This window comes from Ursus americanus, chromosome 5 (genome assembly GCF_024610735.1).
Source record: "Ursus americanus isolate L20-20 chromosome 5, mUrsAme1.1.p, whole genome shotgun sequence".
NCBI lineage: Eukaryota > Metazoa > Chordata > Mammalia > Carnivora > Ursidae > Ursus > Ursus americanus.
The window spans coordinates 8087610-8107454 of record NC_142131.1 but is presented as its reverse complement, the minus strand read 5'-3'; the positions used below and the strand labels follow the sequence as shown (position 1 = coordinate 8107454).

Below are 19845 nucleotides of genomic sequence, written 5' to 3'. Positions count from 1 at the left end.
TAAAATAAATAAATCTAAAAAAAATACATTAGGGATTCCTTCTCTCTAATGTTTAGTATTTATAGTCAGGAACTACTCCTGACGCCAGCTATTATTAGCCCTCTACTTGCGAAAATAGGTGAGGGGTAAGAGAAAAGGGGTGTGGTTGGGGAGAGCTGGGGCCGAAGCTATACCATACCTTCTTGTATGGAAACCCTCCGGCAGAACACTGGGGCATGTGTTACAGTATTGATATTGACAGATATCTGTGTCCTGTCAACATGGGAGAGCTGTGGGGTATAAACATTACAGTGGTCATTTCATTTTATTTTATTTTTTTCAAGTTTTTTATTTAAGTAATCTCTACACCCAGCTTGGGGTTCAAACTCATGACCCTGAGATCAAGAGCTTCATGCTCCACCGACTGAGCCAGCCTGGTGCCCCTCTGAATGGTCATTTCGTTTTAATACACTTACTGCAACTCCTTATCACTAGTGGCATCGTTCTGGATATTTTTTCAACAGGCAGATTTATCTCTTGTTATTCAAAGTAGTTGGCATGTTGATCTGCAGATTTATGCCTCTTTGAAGAGATTGTTTTTATTATTACTATGTTGAGACAGTTTATCAAGGTCAAAGTATAAATGAAAATAACCAATATCCTACACAGGAGATTCAGGAGGAAAGTTGCAATTCTTTCTTGACTCTGAGCACATGGAGCTTAGGCTGATATTTGATATATACTTGGGAAAGAGTATGATGGGTGTATTGAAAGTTAATGGGAATAAAAAAAATAAAATGTATATAAACTGCAGTCTTAAGAATGAAGTTAAAATTTTTTTCAGCAGTTTGCATTATAGATTTTATAATCCTTTAACATCCTGAAAATAGAAGAACTTACACAGAGATTTAGTGACTTTCAAGTCAAGCAAATTAGTTGATGAACAGGGATCATACAAGAATATCTTTCTTAATAGAGAAGGCTGAGATGAATAAAAACCCTTAAGATCAAAACACTAAAAAGATTAAACCAATTGAGTTCCAATCAGCATACTTTTCAGTAGGCAGAAGAGTATTTTCAGCAGTGTTCAATGAGTTCTTTTTAAAAAACGATATCTGAGTGATGAAGTGACTGATACTATTACAATATAGGGAGAGACACTGATGGCACTTCTCTCCCTCCTTATTTGCAGCACTTCCTTCAGTGCAGTTGGTGGTCTTGTTACCGACAGAAGAGCCCACTCAGCATACCCAGTGTTAGGTATTTCCGACCTCTAACGTTGCATCTGGGAGAGACTGAATGCACTGAGAGCTCTGAGTGTCACAGGATGAATCAGGTGAGTGCCAGTGTGAATACATTTATTCCTGGGAGTAAGCATTCTTCTCCCTTTCTCCTTGGACTTTGGTAGAATATCTTCTCATGAACTTCAAGTGGGTACTGTCCTTACTTAACAAATCTGGCTTCTAGGTTGCCTGTTTAGTAAATGCTCTCAGAATCTCCAACGTGCCAGACCCATGCAGCTGTTCTTGTTTGATTGTCTACTTAACTGTGATCTGTGCCTCCTGACATTTGCTTGTGAAGATAACTTTGGCAGAGTTGTTAAGGAGGAGAGAAGGCGATTTTGTGTCAGTTAAAATGCATCAACATTTTAATTGTTTTAGTTCATTTTCTGTCCAGAGAGCTCTTGAAAGTTTGCCCATTCTGCCTGGAAATCCTGGACATTTATTCTGCCCTGGGGGTTCTTGGTGCTCGTGTATATCCATTTGGCCCTATTTCTCTTTGGTGTGATTTCGTGTTTATAAATTATTGTTTTTCCCCTTTGTAATAAGGCACAGGACAAGATACTAGGGAGGAAGGGAGAATAATTACCATTACCATTCATGGGGAAATAGAAATATGGCAAAACTGTCCTCCTTCCTTGGAGCATTTGGGATGAACTACCATGATTTGGAAGCATTTTGTGAATTTGCAAAGATCTTCAAGACTAACCGTAGTTTACTGTGTTAATTTCATATTGATTTTTGAACAATATCAAATGTTTGAGACTTAGCTTAGCATGAGCTTCTAGGCTTTTTAATTAGATCTGTATATATAATTCCAAACTATTGCTAGAAACTTTATGAATTGTTTTAAGGTTTAGGAGAAAGAAAAAGAAAGAAGCACTTCATCCTTTAACTTAGTGGTGATTTTCCTTATGGTGATTGAAGTGAATACAATGGAGAATTTTACTCTTGTTAGAGTATTTTGAATATTTTAAAACTTTTATAATACTGGGCTTTTATATCATTCCACTGTAAGTGTTAGAGCATGACATTTTCATATTCTATTGTTAAAATAAACTTCATAAAATAAATTATTAAGGCTTATTTTGTTTTAGAAGGAATATGTATGTTTTCCACTTAATTTTCTAGACTGCTAATTTAGTTACTAAGAGCCTCATAAATTCTCTTTTTATAAACTGGAGAATTATAGGATGATATACTAATGGCGATGCATGTGGAACAAAATCTAAAGGTTTTACAGTTGCTGCTTTTCTGTGAAAAATGTGTTGAACTTCTTCTACCTGGATAATTTTGCTTCCTGTATCACTGAGACATGTCTCATCTTGTCTCCACTTTGATCATCTTTCACAGGGATTAATTCACAACCTCCCTGACTTGTCATTCCTCTTCATTCTCACACACCACCAGCTAGCTCACTTTGCATTTTAGTAGAAAGCCTGCTGTACTTTAGTAAAGGCTTCGCTCGGAGTCTGGTTTATGCCACCAAATAACACTATGATTTGGGGTGGATTATTTGATAATAATCTCTTCACTACATGCCTCGCAGAGTTTTGTGATAAAGACATGAAATAAAATACATTGGGATGCTTTTTAATGATAAAATGCCCTATAAGTAAGAGGCATCCCGCCCTTATGTCATTCCTCAGAAATCGTCAATTGGAAAAAAAAAAAAAAAGAAATCTTCAGTTGTTTTCTGTTTCTTAAATAATCAAGTCAAACTTTTCCTATCATTCAAAGACTCCAATCTACTACCTTAATATTGCCCCTTAATATTACTCCTACTTTACCTTTTCAATCCTATTCCCTTTCCTCTCATGCACTCTTGATTTCCAATGATGTTTTCCAAATTCTGAGCTTTTGTACCTGTTAGTTTTTCTACATAGAATTTTCTTGCACAGATATTCTAATTGTGCATTCAGGAGCTTTTTCATGATCGTGCTCCTACATATGGAAGCAATCTCTCTAATATCTGAAAAACCAAATCTGTTTTTCTTTGTTTCATCACTTTCTATGTTATTTATGGTCAGACCTTATCTCCTGTACTTTACTTTCCCGAAAGGTTCTTTGTACCCCCAAATACCTAGAATTTCCCACTGTACATCTTAGTTGCTCTGTAATATTTCATGAGTAAATATAAAAGAGCTTATTGTTTTTCTTTTTTCTCTCTCTTTAATTTTTTTTCAGCTTTTGACATGTAATCGACAAAGTAGTGAGATACTTAACATGTACGATGTGGTGATTTGATATACATATACACTGTGATGGGATTCCCCTCATTGAGTTCATTAACATATCCATCATTTCACATATTTACCCTTTTTGTGTGTGTGAGAATATTTAAGTTCTACTCTCTTAGCAAATTTCAATTATACAATATAATATTATCAACTACGGTCACACACTAAATTCTCAGACCTTATTTATACATCTTATACTTGAAAGTTTGTACCCTTTTATCAACTTCTATTTCCCCCTCTCCCAGCCCCTGGCAATTACTTTTCTACTCTGTTTCTATGAATTTGACTTTTTTTATTTTTTTTAGATTTCACTTATGAATGATACCATGCAGTATTAGTCTCTTTGTCTGTCTTATTTCACTTAGCATAATGCTCTCCATTTCCATCCATATTTTTGCAGATAATATGATTTCCTTCTTTTTAAAGGCTAAATAATATTCCATTAAATGTATATTTGTGTGTGTATATACATACGTATCTATATACATCTATATCCATATCTGTATATATAGATATATATCACATTTTCTTGATCCATTCATCCATTGATGAACTCTTAGGCAGTTTCCATACCTTGACTATTGTGAATAATACTGCAATGAACATGGGGGTGTAGATAACTCCTCAAGATAATGATTTTGTTTCCTTTGGATATATATCAGAAGTGGGATTGCTGGATCATATGGCAGTTCTGTTTCAAATTTTTTGAGGAAACACCATGCTCTTTTCTGTAGTGACTATACCAGTTTACATTCCTGCCAAAGTGTATCAGGGCTCCCTTTTCTCCATAATCTTGCCAATATTTATTGTCTCTCATCTTTTTCATACCTGTCCTAACATACTGGTTTAGGACAACTTCATAGCGATTTTGATTCCTGTTTCTCTGATTAGTGATGTGGAGCACCTTTTCATGTACCTGTTGGTCATTTGTATGTCTTTTTTGAAAAATATCATCTATTCAGGTCCTTTGTCCATTTATTAATTTGATTATTTATTTATTTATTTATTTGCTATTGAATTGTATGAGTTCCTTATATATTTGGGTAATAACCTCTTATTGAATGTGTGGTTTGCAAATATTTTCTTCATTTCCCATTCTATAAATTGCCTTTTCATTTTGTTGATGGTGTCCTTTGCAGAGCAGAAACTCTTAAGTTTGATGTGGTCTCATTTGTTTATTTTGCTTTTGTTGCTTTTGATGTCAAATCTGAAAAATCATTGCCCAGACCAATGTCTATGGAACTTATCCCTATGCTCTTTTCTAGGAATTTTACATTTTCAGGTCTTACATTTAAGTTTGTAATCCATTTTGAGTTGGTTTTTATGTATGGTATGAAATAGGGATCCAGTTTCACTCTTTTGCTTGTGGCAATCTAGTTTTCCTAACACCATTTATTAAAGACACTATCCTTTCCCTACTGAATATTCTTGGTTCATTTTTCATAAATTAACTAACCATATATGTGTGGATTTATTTCTAGGTTCTGATCCTGTTCTAGTGTTCTATATGTGCATTTCTATGCTACTAGCACACTGTTTTGATTTTGATGGCTTTGTAATATAGTTTGAAGTCAGAAGTGTGATGCCCCCAGCTTTGCTCTTCTTTCTTAAGAATCCTTTGGCTCCTCAGGGTCTTTTGTGGTTCCTTACAAATTTTAGCATTGTTTTTTTCTATTTCTGTGAAAAATGCCATTAGAATTTTGATAGGAATTGTATTGAATCTGTAGATTGCTCCGGATATTGTAGACATTTAAAAACATTAATTTTTTGTTTCTTCTTCAATTTCTTTCAGCAGTGTCTTATAGTTTTCAGTGAATAGATCTTTTACTTCCTTGGTTGAATTTATTCCCAAGGATTTTATCCTTTTTTAATGCTATTGTAAATGAGATTGTTTGCAGATGAACATTTTTTTCAGACTTGAAAGATTAATAAAACATTAGTTTCACAGAAACTGAGACTTATCATTTTTCTTATTCCCTGAACTCCTTTGAAGAAGTTTCTGTACTTAACGGATACTAAAGAAAAAAAGAATTGTTACTATAATGATGATTTCAAGTATGTACAGATTGCAAAAATTTGATGTCAACCTTCATTTTTTAATTGAAAGTTAGATAATGTGCAAATCTTTCATTAAAAACTACTCTTTTCTCTCTGTATAGAGATTTGTCATTGAAGGTTATCAATTTTTTTCTGACGATCCCCTCAAGTTAGTAATTTCTCTTGCTTAGACTTTACTCTCAGGGACAAAATGCTGGAATGTTGTGAAGGCAAGGAAAATTTTTTCTTTACCCTCAACATCTTCCAGAGAGACAGATTAACAGGAGAAAGAACAAAAGTTTTATTACATGTGCACAGAGGCCCAATAATGAAATTGAGTCCTGAAGAAATGACCAAGGCAGGCAGTTTTTGTACTTTTTAGACAAAGCAACAATAAATCTGTGAGGAGGTGACAAGACAAAGAAAACTGAACTTTGGGAGCTTCAATTAGTGAGGAATTCTAAACAGGATTTGGGTTGTGGTGTAAATTAGTAAGAAGTAGTAAGGGTTGTTTGTACAGTCTTCTCCGCTCTAAATTTCCCATCTCTGATGATAAGGATGTCTCTATTTCCTGGTACAAGGAGGGTACCTTTCACATGAGAGATTTATTTCTTGCTTCCAGGGTGTCAGAGGATGGTCCTAGTGTCCTTCTTGCCTCGACTGTCTCTTAAGTAACTTTTATTTGAAATAATCAATATGCCAAAGTGGCCCATTTGGGGTAGCCTACCCCTGGCTCCTACATTTAGAAATAAGAATGAGGAATAAGAGGGACATGTATCTATCTCGTTATTTGTTTTATCTCTTGGCCATATTAGAGATACTGGGTGTGTATGGGAAGGGGTGTGATGGTGGTTGTCCCAGGAAATGTGGGCAAATGACAGACCTTTGAGATTCATTTGGGAAGATTTTACATTTCATTTGATCTTAATGATAGTTCAAAGTATTTAATGGGCATTATGTCATTTGTATTTGTATAGTTGATGGGACATGCAGTTCTCTTTTTTCATTAAGGAATTGAATACTTATTTGGAAATGTTACACTATTCCTAAAAAGCAGTAAAAAATGAAGGGAAGAGTTAGATTCACTAAGTGGAGCATTTGTCCCAAGTTTACTCTATATTTCTTTTATGTGGGTGTTCTAGTTACTATAATGGCATAGTAAAACTTTAGTTTTAGCACAAAACATCGTTCATTATTTTCAGAGATTCTGTGGGTCAGAGATGTTTTCAGGGCACGATGGGCTGCTTTGTCTCTGCTCCACAGTGTGTAGGGCCTTACCTGGAAAACATGCAGACTGGAGGCTGGAATTATTTGAAGGTTTCTCTGGGCATCTCCGTCTCTAGTCTCTATGTGATCTTGCTAATTTGGCTGGGTTTAAGGTAGCTGGACTTCTTACAAATTGGCAGAAGACTCCCAAGGCATATGCCCAGAGAAAGAGAGGAAAGCCAGCAGAAGCCAAATTGCCTTTTTTTGACCTACTCTCAGAAGTCACATAGCATCTCTTCCTGTATAGTCTTTGTCAAGGCAATGACAGAGTCCTACTCAATTTCAAGGGGAGAAGAAATAGACCACACCTTTGGTGAGAGAGTGGCAAAATTCCAGAAAAGCATGTGGGACCAGAAATCTCACACTGGCCATTTTTGGAAAAGATTATGGTGTGTGTGTTGAACTTTCAACTTAAACTATGTAATAGGATTATAAAATTTAACATAAATTACTAAGCCTTGGTTTGGGAGTGTAGTTCTATTTCAGACTACTATTCTAGCTTTATTGTTTTTTGGTTTTTTTTTTTTTGAGGGTTTTAGAATTTTTTAGTTTTTCTTTGTAAGTTGCTTCAGCAATGGTCATATGCTTGATAGCAAAAAATAAAAAATTAAATGGATATATCTAAACAAATACATGCTCCTGTAATAATTTGCCCAGAAATAATGACCATGTAGAAGTAATTAGAACTTCAACTGTGTTTAAGTTGGCTTCCTTTTGCTGACTTGGTCCAGCAGATGCTAATCAAGCTGAGGAGGATGATTGTAATTTCAGCATATAATATCCAGAAATGAAGTGAACGCGAAGGACTCTGTGACCTTCAGAGATGGAATTATGCCCTTTCTAGCAAAGCCTTTTATTTCTAAAATGTGTGCTATTTCCATCAGACCTGAGTCATTAATGCCTGTCTCCTTTCCATGTTGTTCTGGATGGCCAGAGCATCATTATTGAGAAACTACTTTGTGCAGGGCACACTTTTTTCCTAATTGCTTTGCATAGAGATGAGTGCTTTTTCAAGGTTGAAGGCTTTGGGTGAGAAAAGACTGCTATTGAGCTAATTAGAGCATATGTGGGGAGGGTAGGGGGTCAATGATATTCTAAGAACAGAGCCTTTTTCTCTTTACCTTTTTCTCTTTTCAAATACATATCTATTCTACAAACTTTAACATTTTCTTATTGTTGTTTTGCTTTATTCCCATCTGTATGTTCATTTTCTCTTTCACAGTAATACCCTTTAGACGCACACACGCACACGCGCACACACACACACACACACACACACACACACTAATTCTAAGAAAGATTAAAATCAGTATTTCCATGATACGGGCCTTATTTTAGAAAATGTTTCTTTTGTGTTGTTATGAATATTGCAATCAGTTGGTATATTTCTGTTAACCCACTCTAAATATACACTTTATACAACTGAAGGCAGAGAATATATACTTTGGCCTGCAACTTTATGCTTCTAGAGTAGTCAAGCTTTTAGTATGTGTCATGATCTAACTAACCTTTAAGGCATAGTGGTAGGCCACTATTTTTTTAATAGACTTTACTAGGTTGATAGTAAAGTAATAAGTTGATATGTTGATAGCTTAAGTCTATACTTCAAGTTCATTTTATTATTCACTACAGTTTTTATGCATTTTGATTTAACTTATTGTATTTTTGCCCTGAGATAATTCATGCAAAATGTGCCATTCAGGAAAGCAGAATATATACCTGCGTGGTTGTTAATGTATTTTTTATATGGATTTAGAGAGCTGAAGTGCAAAATGAAAATAGACTTCTTGCTTCAATAATGGATATTTTGGTCCTTGTCCCCAGGGAGGTGAAAGCGCTGATGATGTAGCTTCATGATGTGCAGGTCTTAGTGTTAGCATTACTTGGAGTGGACAAAGTCTAATGAGGAATTTGTAATGCACTTTTCTTACCCACACCCATGTGTGTGTGGCCCAGTGACATGTATAATGAGGTGTCTGTCAGGGGCAGGGTGCGATATTAGTTACCAGCATTCTGTGATTTTTCCAATGATTCAGTGAACCACTGGTGTTTCTAGTAATAAGTAGGAAAAGAAAAAATAAAGGAAACAGGGACAATGCAAAAATGAATAAAGGAAAATACAGCTATGTGTAGGCGAGAAAGCAAGAATTAGATTAGCCATACGGAAGCAATCCCTGTCTGATTTGTTAAATAATATAATTTGAATAAGCGAAAAAGGAAAATTGAGCCAAAGGAAATAGCATGGGCATATGGACTAAATTGAGTCAAGATTATAAAATTAGAGTTTAATTTTTTTTTTTTTGCCATCTTCTGTTTCTCTAAATGTTTATTTCTGTTCAGAATCTATGGCTACAAAGACATATGCATCTTTTCTCTGAAGGTTTTGAAATGTTCTGGACTATACCAAAATTTTAGTTGTTTATTATGAACTTTAGATGGCTTAGTAACTTTCTATATTCGATAATAATAATGCTAACAATATATTAAATATCCACTCTGAATCAGGAATTGTACACACACTCACAGACACACACAGACAGACACATGAAAAGTAGATGAAGGTATGCAGGATTTAACACCTCAAAATATTCCTTTTTGGCATATGGGTTATTTTAGGCAGATTATTTTTAGGGACCAGAAGACAGGAAAAACTCTGAAAACAGTAAAACTTACCCTTCATAGGAGACATTTATATATGTAGGGGAAATCCCTCTCTGTACCATGAAGTGAAGGATGACCCCAAATCTCTAGAGAGTGCTATTAATGAAGAAGGCAGTGACTTAAGTCTCCATAGCAACCTTACCTTTGTTCACTGTGCTTTTCTTGGTAACCTCCCATAACTGGTCCCCCACTACCCCAACTTGTTCTTTTGTCTTTAGCTGGAGATGATATTTAAGGTGGTAGCTTGGACCATTTGGGGTGGTTACTCAGTTTTCCAGGGCGTCTCTCATGTATACCGGAGGTACAAGTGTTATTAAACTTCTATTTGTCCTTCTGTTAATCTGTCTTATTTTACAGAGGGGTCTCTGTTAAGAAACTTGAAGGATAGAGGGAAAATTATTTTTCCTCCCCAACGCAGATCATTTTGATTTCATTATACATGTGGCAAAACTGAGATTCAGAATGTTTGCTCAGAAGCACATATTTTTTAATTGGCAGGCCCCAAACTGCAACTTCATAAAAAGTCTGTTCTTTCCTTACTGTTCTGTCATATCTGTTGGTCACAAGTAAGTCATAAAATTTAGAATGATAGTTCTTAATATGGCTTCTGCTTAACAGATGCAATTATTTGTAACTCTGGTCAATTTTGAAAGGAATTTCCATTGCAAGCAGAAAAAGACTTAAACTTGTGTCAGGATATTTGAAGTTGCCCATTGATACTATGGGTTTTTTTGGTTCAGTTATGTCATCTTAAAAAAAATGTAATCTTCATCTTTTACTGGCTAATCTATAGTGAAAAGGTCCTTTAGAAGAATGAATTATAGACCAGAAGTTTATGTTATAAGCAAAAATGTTATATATTATGTTATGTTATATAGTAAACAGATAAAGTCTCTATGATTCTGCTTTCTCCATTTTTCTGCCTTTACTAATCACGCTAGAGTTTTTTTTTAAAAAGATTTTATTTATTTATTTGACAGAGAGAGAGACAGCCAGCGAGAGAGGGAACACAAGCAGGGGGAGTGGGAGAGGAAGAAGCAGGCTCCCAGCGGAGGAGCCTGATGTGGGGCTTGATCCCAGAACGCCAGGATCACGCCCTGAGCCGAAGGCAGATGCTTAACGACTGCGCCACACAGGCGCCCCCACACTAGAATTTAATCCTGGCCCTGTCCTCCCACTCTTGCCACTCAATTGTCAAAGACAATTCACTCAACACCAAAGACCTAGTTCAAATGCAGCCTGTTTCCAAAGCTTTCCCAATACATTTCTTCCTTCCTAAAATAAAGCAAGAATCTAGATTTCTATTTTCCTGTAGCATTGTTGCTTGGCTCTTACAACACAGTTCTAAACTAAAGTTGTTGAGGAGCAAGAATTCCTGTCCCATCAATGGCCCTTCTAGCTGGACTAAGAATCACATTGACATGAGACAGATTAACAGGAGAAAATCAAACTTAATACGTTGTACATATGGGGAATCCACATAAATACGGAAATTCCAAAGACAGGCAAAATGAGGTATATGTGTCGTTCTGAATTAAGGAGAGGGGTAGGAGTCTGGGATTTCAGAAGAAAGGAATGCAATTCCCTGGGCCATAAGAAAAGCAGTATTTGATAATTAGATGTTTGCCCTGCCATACAGGTAGGTCACCCAGATTAAGTTTATCTCTGTTAATAACCCTTATTCTGGGAAAGACCCCCCAATTCAGATTCCTGTGTGTGATTAAGGGAGGGGCAGACGTTTCTTTTGAGCCTACAGGGTCTCAAGTCTTCAACTCAAAATAATCCATGTTCTGGGGGAGCTGTCCTGAACCCCTTCATAGTTGATTAATTATTAGTTATTTACAAAAGTCTCTTTTCTGTCTTTTAAGAGTAGCCCTAGTGTCCTCCCCAAAAGTTCAGCTTACTGTTTCATCCTTAATAACATCTCAAAAAAACTGTAGGTTAACTATAATAAACATTACCACCTCTATGTGACTTCCTCTTATCCTCACATACTCTCAATTATGTTTCTGTTGATGTGAAAATAGCAAATAGCCTGTTGGCATTTTTAGCACGTGCCTACCACACCAGCAGAAGACCATAATGGAGAAGAATTATTAATTTGAAATTTCAAAATCTAATATAAGTAGTCATTATGGGGGAATCTATCTCTGGATAATTTTTATGCCAAGTATATAATTTAGTATTATTCATGAATTACATGTGGAGGGATGAGGCTGGAAATGAGGGCTAGGAATGACACCTTTAGGTTTATAAAGATATTAATTCCTCCTTGATTCTCATTTGTGGGTTCACAGATTTCCATTCAGTTCAGATCACAGTCATACTACTCACCTTCTCTCCTGCTTGGTTTTCAATGTGGGTTTTCCCCATCCTATAGCCTATGAATGAAATAAATCCTTCTATTACTTCATTCAGTGGATCAGTGTCCTATGACATTGCATTTATTTCCATATGTTAGTATTCGCAGCTGCCTTTCTTCAATACCAGCACGCAGAGCAGTTTGATATTGTTTGGTTCTCTAGCACAGAACTGAAGTGGCCCTGTGACTAAGCAGACGTGATCTGGTGGTAACTTGTGGATATTTTTGTTCAGGAAGGCACATCTTTTAGGGGCTCCCTCTGTTCCCCTTAGTGCAGGAGCTGGACTTCCTATTTTAATCTTGGAGTATAATGGGCTGCAGTGTACTCTTTTAAAAAGAAGTTTTGATATTTCGTTCAATTCCTATATTTCTGAGAAAGGCCAACAAACATTTCTCTTTTCTATAACATTAGTTTAGCTGTAATTTTAGTGGGGAAAATGCCTCAAGTAATTTAATTTGGGATATACAAAAATTAGATGAGCAGGAACAGAGCTTGAAAGGTAAGTGGAGAGCTGAGCTGCCGAACAGGGTCTTTGTTCTTGAGAAAGTTGCCAGACTGCTTACGTGTGTAAAAGAGAGAATGTGTTAGGGTCCCATGGTGCCTATTAAGTCTTTCTAAGTAACAACTGAACTTCACTGGGCTCTGAGTGCTTGAGGTAGATAGATGGCTGATGCTCTGATTCAAATGCTACTCCTGCCTGAAGGCCCTATTTTTTGAAATACTGAGATAGCTTGTAAATTCGCTGAATGCAAGAGAATAAAAGCGACTGTTATTCACCAATTAGATTCTTTCCTCCCAGTGCAGAAATCAATCCTGTACTTTAGTCAGTGGGGGAGATAAAACTCTAGGACAGCAACCAGCTGTGGTGGCAGAAGGAAAGGCAATGAGAGTTTAGAGACAGGAGCCACGCTTGGCTGAAACAGGGGAAGAAAATGGACTCAAATTGGCATTGGGTGTTCACTCAAGGGCATGTATCCTCTGTCCTCGGCATAAGCTGATAGAATCAAAATAGACCACATGGGGCAAAGGGCTGACTTGGAAAATCAGTTCAAGCAGCTCAGTTGCCTCCCAGAGATGTGGAGGAGCATTCTGCGGTCACATCTCAAGGGCGGACAAGAAGCAATACGCAGTTTTCACTTTGTTTGCTGTGACTACTAAAGAAAAGTCCAGGAGATGGCTGTTGGAGTAATGAAACCAGCGTATTATGGGTGAGTGGAGACCAGGTGACTGGGAGCATTGTGGACTGAATGCAAAGTACCTTAGAATGAATAACCCAAGGCAGTGATTGTAACTGAGTGAGATTAAATTGGAAAACTTTCAGGGGTGATGACGAAGGCATTACATTGCTCACGGTGCTAGAAGAGAACATGCGTGTAAATTAATTGAGCTCATGTAGGCCAGAACATCTATATTTCAAAAATGGTATTTATGGAAAATTACGTATTTTTTGGGTAGTTACGAGTAATTAATGGTAGAAAAGAATTCTTTCCCTCTTTAGTGAGAAAGCAACCCAGGAGTCCTGGAACAGTGAATTGGCTCTAGAATTTTCCCCATGTTCAGTTTCCCTTCCCTAGCGGCTCCCTGCCTTATAGAAACAGGGACTGTGATTTATCCCTGCTGTGGAACAGGTGGCTCCAGGTCCTTCATTATAGCTGAGCAATTTGTGATGGTCCTGTCACACTCTCAATTTGCTTGCCCATGGATTGGTGGGTCTTTCTGGGTCACAGTAGAAAAAAAGCAATCCCAGAAGTTCCTCCTTTTAAAACGGTATTCTTAGGATAATCTAATGTTTTCACTATTTTACATCAAACGCCATTGCAAGAATAGCTCACAGGATTGCAGCCTTGAAGAAGCATGGGGCTGGAGCTTCAGAAGGCCCAGCTTACCTTGTGTTCTTTTTTGTAGGGCTCTGAATAAGCCATACACAGGGAACATCACAGTGGTAACTTCGCTTAGTGATCACAATTTCCTGCTTTGTATTTTTGAAAAGTTTTACTTCTCAAAGGGCCTAGATCAGTAAGCCCTTGACATCAAACTTGGACAGAATTTTTGAAATTTCATTTAAGCACAGAAATTTAAAGTTGCCTATGACTGTGGCATGCATTATCCCCAAAGTGAATTATTTCACATGTTGTGCTTCTGTGCAAAACAAAAATGCATACATCCACACATGTGTACATCCACACACATACGTTTAATAGGGTGTTTATTTATTGAAAGTGTTTTTGGTGACCACATTTTCAGGCTATACAGGTAGCAAAGGTACAGTCATGTTTTATCCTCTGAAGTGGGGTCGGTAGCCCTATTGCTTCTATTTGCTTTTGGGGGGAAATTAGTTTATTACATAAGATAGTCAGTTATGAGCAAGGACTTGATTGAACAAGAGGCAGAGGATGATACGTTGAAGAAAGAAAGGAAAGAAACAGATGGTAAGGAGCATGTCTTACTTGGGGGTAGTGCTTTTATGACCTGAGAAATGACATCATGGGATGTGGGAATGAAATTTGGGAAACCCAACTCTTGAAAATTAAATGAGCTTTAAATGATCTCTTGCTGTTAGTCATCTATCCTTAATATTGAAGGGGAGCAGAATTTGCCACTCCAAAATATCTCTTTGGCGTAAGGATTATCTTGAGCTGCTTAGTTTTAGGAAACAGCAAACACAGGAGAAGCTCTGAAACCTGAGTGGAAGTTAACCTTTTGTAAGAGACATTTCGATTTATAAGGAAAATCTCCATTTGTAAGGGTGTCTGCCTCTGTACCAGGAGGAGGAGGTTGACTAAATCTACCCTCATCAGTGGAGCAGGCAACTGACTTAAATCTGCAAACAACCAGACTTTCATTTACTGCGCTTTGCCTGACCATCTCCCGTACCTGGTTTCCCTCCCACACAGTATCTGTCCTCTTTAGCTGGAGATGGTATTTAAGGTGGTAGCTTGGGCTATTTCAAGGAGTTAGTTTTCCTGGGTATTTCCCATACCTATAGGAGTTACATATGATATTAAACTTCTGTTTGCTTTTCTCCTGTTAATCTGTCTGGTATTAAAGAGGAGTCTCAGCCAAGAACCTAGGAGGGTCGAGGAAAAAGTTATTTTTCCTTCCTCTAATATATTTTTCATTCATTGTATTACAAATTCAAAGTCTACCACCTTTGTCTCTCTCTCTCTCTCTCTCTTTCTCTCTCTCTCTCTTTTTTGGTGAGTCACCCCGTTGTTTTGCTTTTCTTACTCAGTTTGGAAACACAATAACCAAAATAACATCATCAACAAAAATAATAGGTCTTCTCTTTGCATTTTTAAATTCCTTTCATTTTGCTTATTTATTGCCTCTTTAGGTGTTCTTCTGAAAAAAGCTTTGCAAACAGGAGGTAGGTAAATATGAAACGGGCTGCAGCAGGGGTCATACAGTTGAGCCTGGTGATGACGAGTTTCTCATTTCTGGCCTGTTTCTTACAGTTCTAAGCATAATGGCAGAAAACCTGACTTGTGTCTTTGCTCTGTTTCCTATACATGAAAAGCCCTGTTGCAATGACATTGGTCTGATGTCTTTACATCATATAAAAGTGACTAAGTGTAACACATTTTTCCAAGTTTTATTTTGCTTTTTAATTCATTTTCAGTTTTTTGACATGCACGCTGTTCAAGATTTTACACACATGCACATATACACATACATACACATAAATATGTTTCTTTTCCTTTCTGAGTTATTTACTGTTTTTTAAGTTCTTGCTGTTTCTGAATCACTTCTATAATAATGTCTTTATTTTTTTGATACACTTTTTTCTTTAACTTGAATCTTCTGAGATTTGTATCAAAGTATGCTATGAAGTGTAAATCTGCTTTTTAAAAATAGTAATTGTTTCATACCACCTATTGAATAATTTACCCCTTTGTTATTGGTATCCATGATCCTTTCTATCACATATTAAATTCTTTTGTACACAGAGGTCTATTTCAGGGTATCTTTGTGGTTTTCATTATGTCTGTAAGTTTTCTTGCCACTGTCACACTATCTTATTATTGTAGATTTATAATACACTTTTATATTTAGCACAATCAATTTACCTCCATTATTTTTCTTTGTCAAAAATATATTAACTCTTAGATGTGTTAATTCCTGTTTATATACAGGGAATCACTGTGCTAACTTCAAAAATTGTCCATCTGAATTTTATAGGCAGTGGCATTAAATCTATATATTAGTTTGGAAGAATGTGTACTCGTAAATAAATCAATTCTTTTTTCTTTTTAAAAATTTTATTTATTTATTAGACAGAGTGAAAGAGAGAGAGCACTAGCAGGGGGAGTGGCAGGCAGAGAGAGAGGAAGAAGCAGACTCCCTGCTGAGCAGGGAGCCTGATGCAGGGCTCTATCTCAGGACCCTGAGATCATGACCAGAGCCAAAGGTAGACACTTACTTGACTGAGCCACCCAGGTGCCCCAGTAAATCAACTTTCTGACTTATAGTAATGGAATGGTTTATGATTTACTCAAATCTTAATATTTTATATGTTTTCTACTGAAGATCCTACTGAAAATTTGCTTGCTCTCTGAAAGGAATTTTTTATTATAGTTTATAGTAGCTAATTTAAATTATTTGCTTTTATTATTTTTTCTTATAGGAGGCCACACTAATTAATTTCATTATTAACTACAAAATTTTATATTATTAACTATAAAACTTTATGGTGTTTTCTCAGTATAGAATTATACTAATGAGAATATTGTTTCTTTGTGTATTTGTTAGAACATTTAGAAAAATGTTAAATAATATTAGGAAATTCAATATGTTAATCTCATTGCTGAAACCTTTAGAATTTGATCACCAAAAATGGTTTTGGTCTGATTTTAAGACACATTAATGGTGAATTGTTCATTTCTCAAAATATGTATCAAGAATAAGTATTAAATATTATCACAGGTCTTTTGGAGTCTATTGCGATTATTAGAAGTGTTCTCTTATTTGAACATATTGCTGTTAAAAAGATTTTCTATGATTTGTATTCCTGAATTAAAAGTGACTTGGTCATGGTAGATGCACTGTTGAATTCAATTTGCTTGTATCTTATTTAGAAATATTCATATCTATATTCACAAATGAATTTTCTTTAAGGTTAGTTTTATGTGTCAAATGTATAATATTAATCAAATTGAAGTTTAATATTATAATAGAATTTGAGTGAATATAGAGTAGCAGGACATTTTCAAACTTTTTGTGCCATTCTCTGTGAGGCACCTGACCATGTTTTCTTAAGGCAGTATAGTTTTGAAAAGCCACACATTTGCATAATGTCCTTGCTGCTGTTCCTTTGTTCTTTGAGTTGTACAGAACTAATTGCTTTATAAAGTTATTTCCCAAATTCTTCCCACAGGTAACATTTAGGTAAATAAGTCTCTTCAAAGTTAGAATCAGGGACTTGATACCGTTGGTGTACATCCTGGAACATCAAGGAGCAAGGCCAGAGACTCTAAAGAAGCATAACATCAAAAACTCCTCTCACCACTCTTTTGGTTAAAATGTCCATTCTGATTAGAAAGAAATCAAGAAGGAACCAGGAAAAATGCAATATTGCTGCTAACAAAGTCTTAGCATTGATTCTGATGAGGGAGTTACATCAGACCATCAGTAAACTCTCTTCAAATGCTAACAAAGTCTTAGCATTGATTCTGATGAGGGAGTTACATCAGACCATCAGTAAACTCTCTTCAAATACTTCCATCCAAAGTCCCTTTTTCCTATCTTATTTCTTTAATGGTGTATATTCCAATTATCTATTCCTTGGAAATGTGAAAGAAGTTACTGATAAAACTTTCTTTTGAGATACTTTGTAATTTTTTTTCACAATTCCACTTTCTTTTTTTATGGCTTTTGTTTTTTTCAGGTTTTCTACTTCTATTTGAACTAGATTTTATAACTATGTTCCCAGAGAGGAGTACATCTCATTGACACTTTTAAATTTATCATCACAGAATTGTACATACATAATTTAAAAATCTTCTCTGTATAGCTTGTATAGGTCCTTTGACAATTAATCATGAAGTTGGTAAACTATTTCAGGTGGATTCCCCTGAGCTGTAGTTCACTCTGAAGGTTTTGCTGAGATTTTTCTATTAATTTCTAATTACAACAGTAGAATTAAATTTCTTTTTATAAGCTTTCTTGTACTATATATGGCAGTTGTAACTTTGACACCCTTATCATGTCACTTGGATTTCTGTGTCTGGGTGCTCTGTGGGCACAGTGTCTTTTATCCATTCAGAGTTCTAAATTTGCCCTTGGCAGTGAGCTGTCTTTATTTTATGACATGCTGATCTAGGAGCTATGTCTCTCCTTTGTCTGTTGTTGTAAACAAACCTGAGATGACTGGGAGTATTTCTCTAGTGAATGAATAGTCTGCTTAACATTCTACAGTTTCAAGCATGACAGTATAAGAGACTCATAAATACCCTGGTTGTCTTGCCTCATCACTGACTTTCAGGAAATCATACTTAACTTTCATATCTTTACTTTGGAATGAAAACTTGGAGGTCTTCTGAGAAGGCTGAAAACAATGTCATTGAAAGATGGGAGAATTCTTTGTATTAGAGGTATGGAAGGAAAGATATCTGGTTGTTTTCTACTCTTCCGGCTTTCTATTGACCTTCATTGGATATGAGATTTAATTCCTTTGGTCTCCTCACAGCATATGGTAAATGATTAGGAATCACTGATTCCTATCAATTGTGGAAAATGACAGGACAAACATCATCTGAAGACACGAACATTTTTTTTTTTTAAGTGTATTGACTGATTTGCCATAAGCCACGTACATCTTTCTGTTTTCCTTTTTACCAAAAGCATGAATCTGCCAAGCAGCTCATCTCTCTACTGGGGCATGGAAAAGAATTTTCCTTCTAATTGGTGATTAAAAACGTACTGATAGCTTTTACTTGAATCATTCTGTCGTATAGAAGCATAGGCTCTGCTTAAGACTGATCTATTTTAAAGTAAACCTACCTATGCTATACTGTTTTATTTAGTGATAGCCTTTCTCACTAGCTGAAATTGTCTTTTATATTTTAATTTATTTATCTGTATTTATTCTATGAAAATGTAAGCTATATCAGACTAGGGAGTTGTCTACCTTACTCTCTATCATATCTTTGTTGTCTAGAATAGTGTCAGGCATTCAGGAGTAAATCTTTCCAAACTTTCTGATATATTTGCCCTTCTTTTTATTGGTGTGGATTAATATTTACATTTTAAGTTGAATAGTCTCATCTATATATATGTTAATACTATAAGCTACCTCAAATCTTTTTAAAATATAGTAGAATACAAATGAATAATAAATAAGAAACCAACCAGCATAATGTACTTGTAGATAAGGCTTGAATTTTCCTAAATTATGTTGTTATTTAAAAAATACATCAAGAGGGGGCGCCTGGGTGGCACAGCGGTTAAGCATCTGCCTTCGGCTCAGGGCATGATCCCAGCGTTGTGGGATCGAGCCCCACATCGGGCTCCTCCGCTAGGAGCCTGCTTCTTCCTCTCCCACTCCCCCTGCTTGTGTTCCCTCGCTCGCTGGCTGTCTCTATCTCTGTTAAATAAATAAAATCTTTAAAAAAAAAATACATCAAGAGAAAAGGGAAATAGATACTCTCATGTACTGTTGTTGAGCATATGAATTGGTATAACTTTATGAAGGGCAATTTGGCATATCTAGCATAATATAAAAAGCACACACCTTTTGACATAGTGATATGTTATCAATGTTAGAAATGTTTATAAATATATTCATGTCAGTGCACAAAGATTTTCGTAAGTGAATATTTATTTCAGTATAGTTTTAGTAACAAACAAAACAAACCAAACCAAAACCACTACCACCACCCCCCCGCCAAATCTGGAAGAAAATCTAATGACCAAGAATGATTGAAAATTATTATAGGGCATGATCTGATGTAAGATTATGAATCAGTTAAAAAAAGAAAAGAAAAGAAAAAAAAGAAAAGAAAAGAAAAGAAAAGAAAAGAA

At 35.9% G+C, this 19845-nt stretch overlaps 1 protein-coding gene across 4 annotated transcripts in view; it reads left to right on the top strand.

Moving 5' to 3' along the window:
- LOC123799262 (uncharacterized) overlaps window positions 1–19845 on the top strand; it is a 1380163-nt gene that overhangs the window by 179056 nt on the left and 1181262 nt on the right. For all 4 annotated transcript variants that reach the window (XR_015724344.1, XR_015724345.1, XR_015724347.1 and 1 more), the window contains one exon: window positions 1172–1315. The gene's annotated coding sequence lies outside the window, so the exon portion shown is untranslated. The remainder of the gene's footprint in view (window positions 1–1171; window positions 1316–19845) is intronic.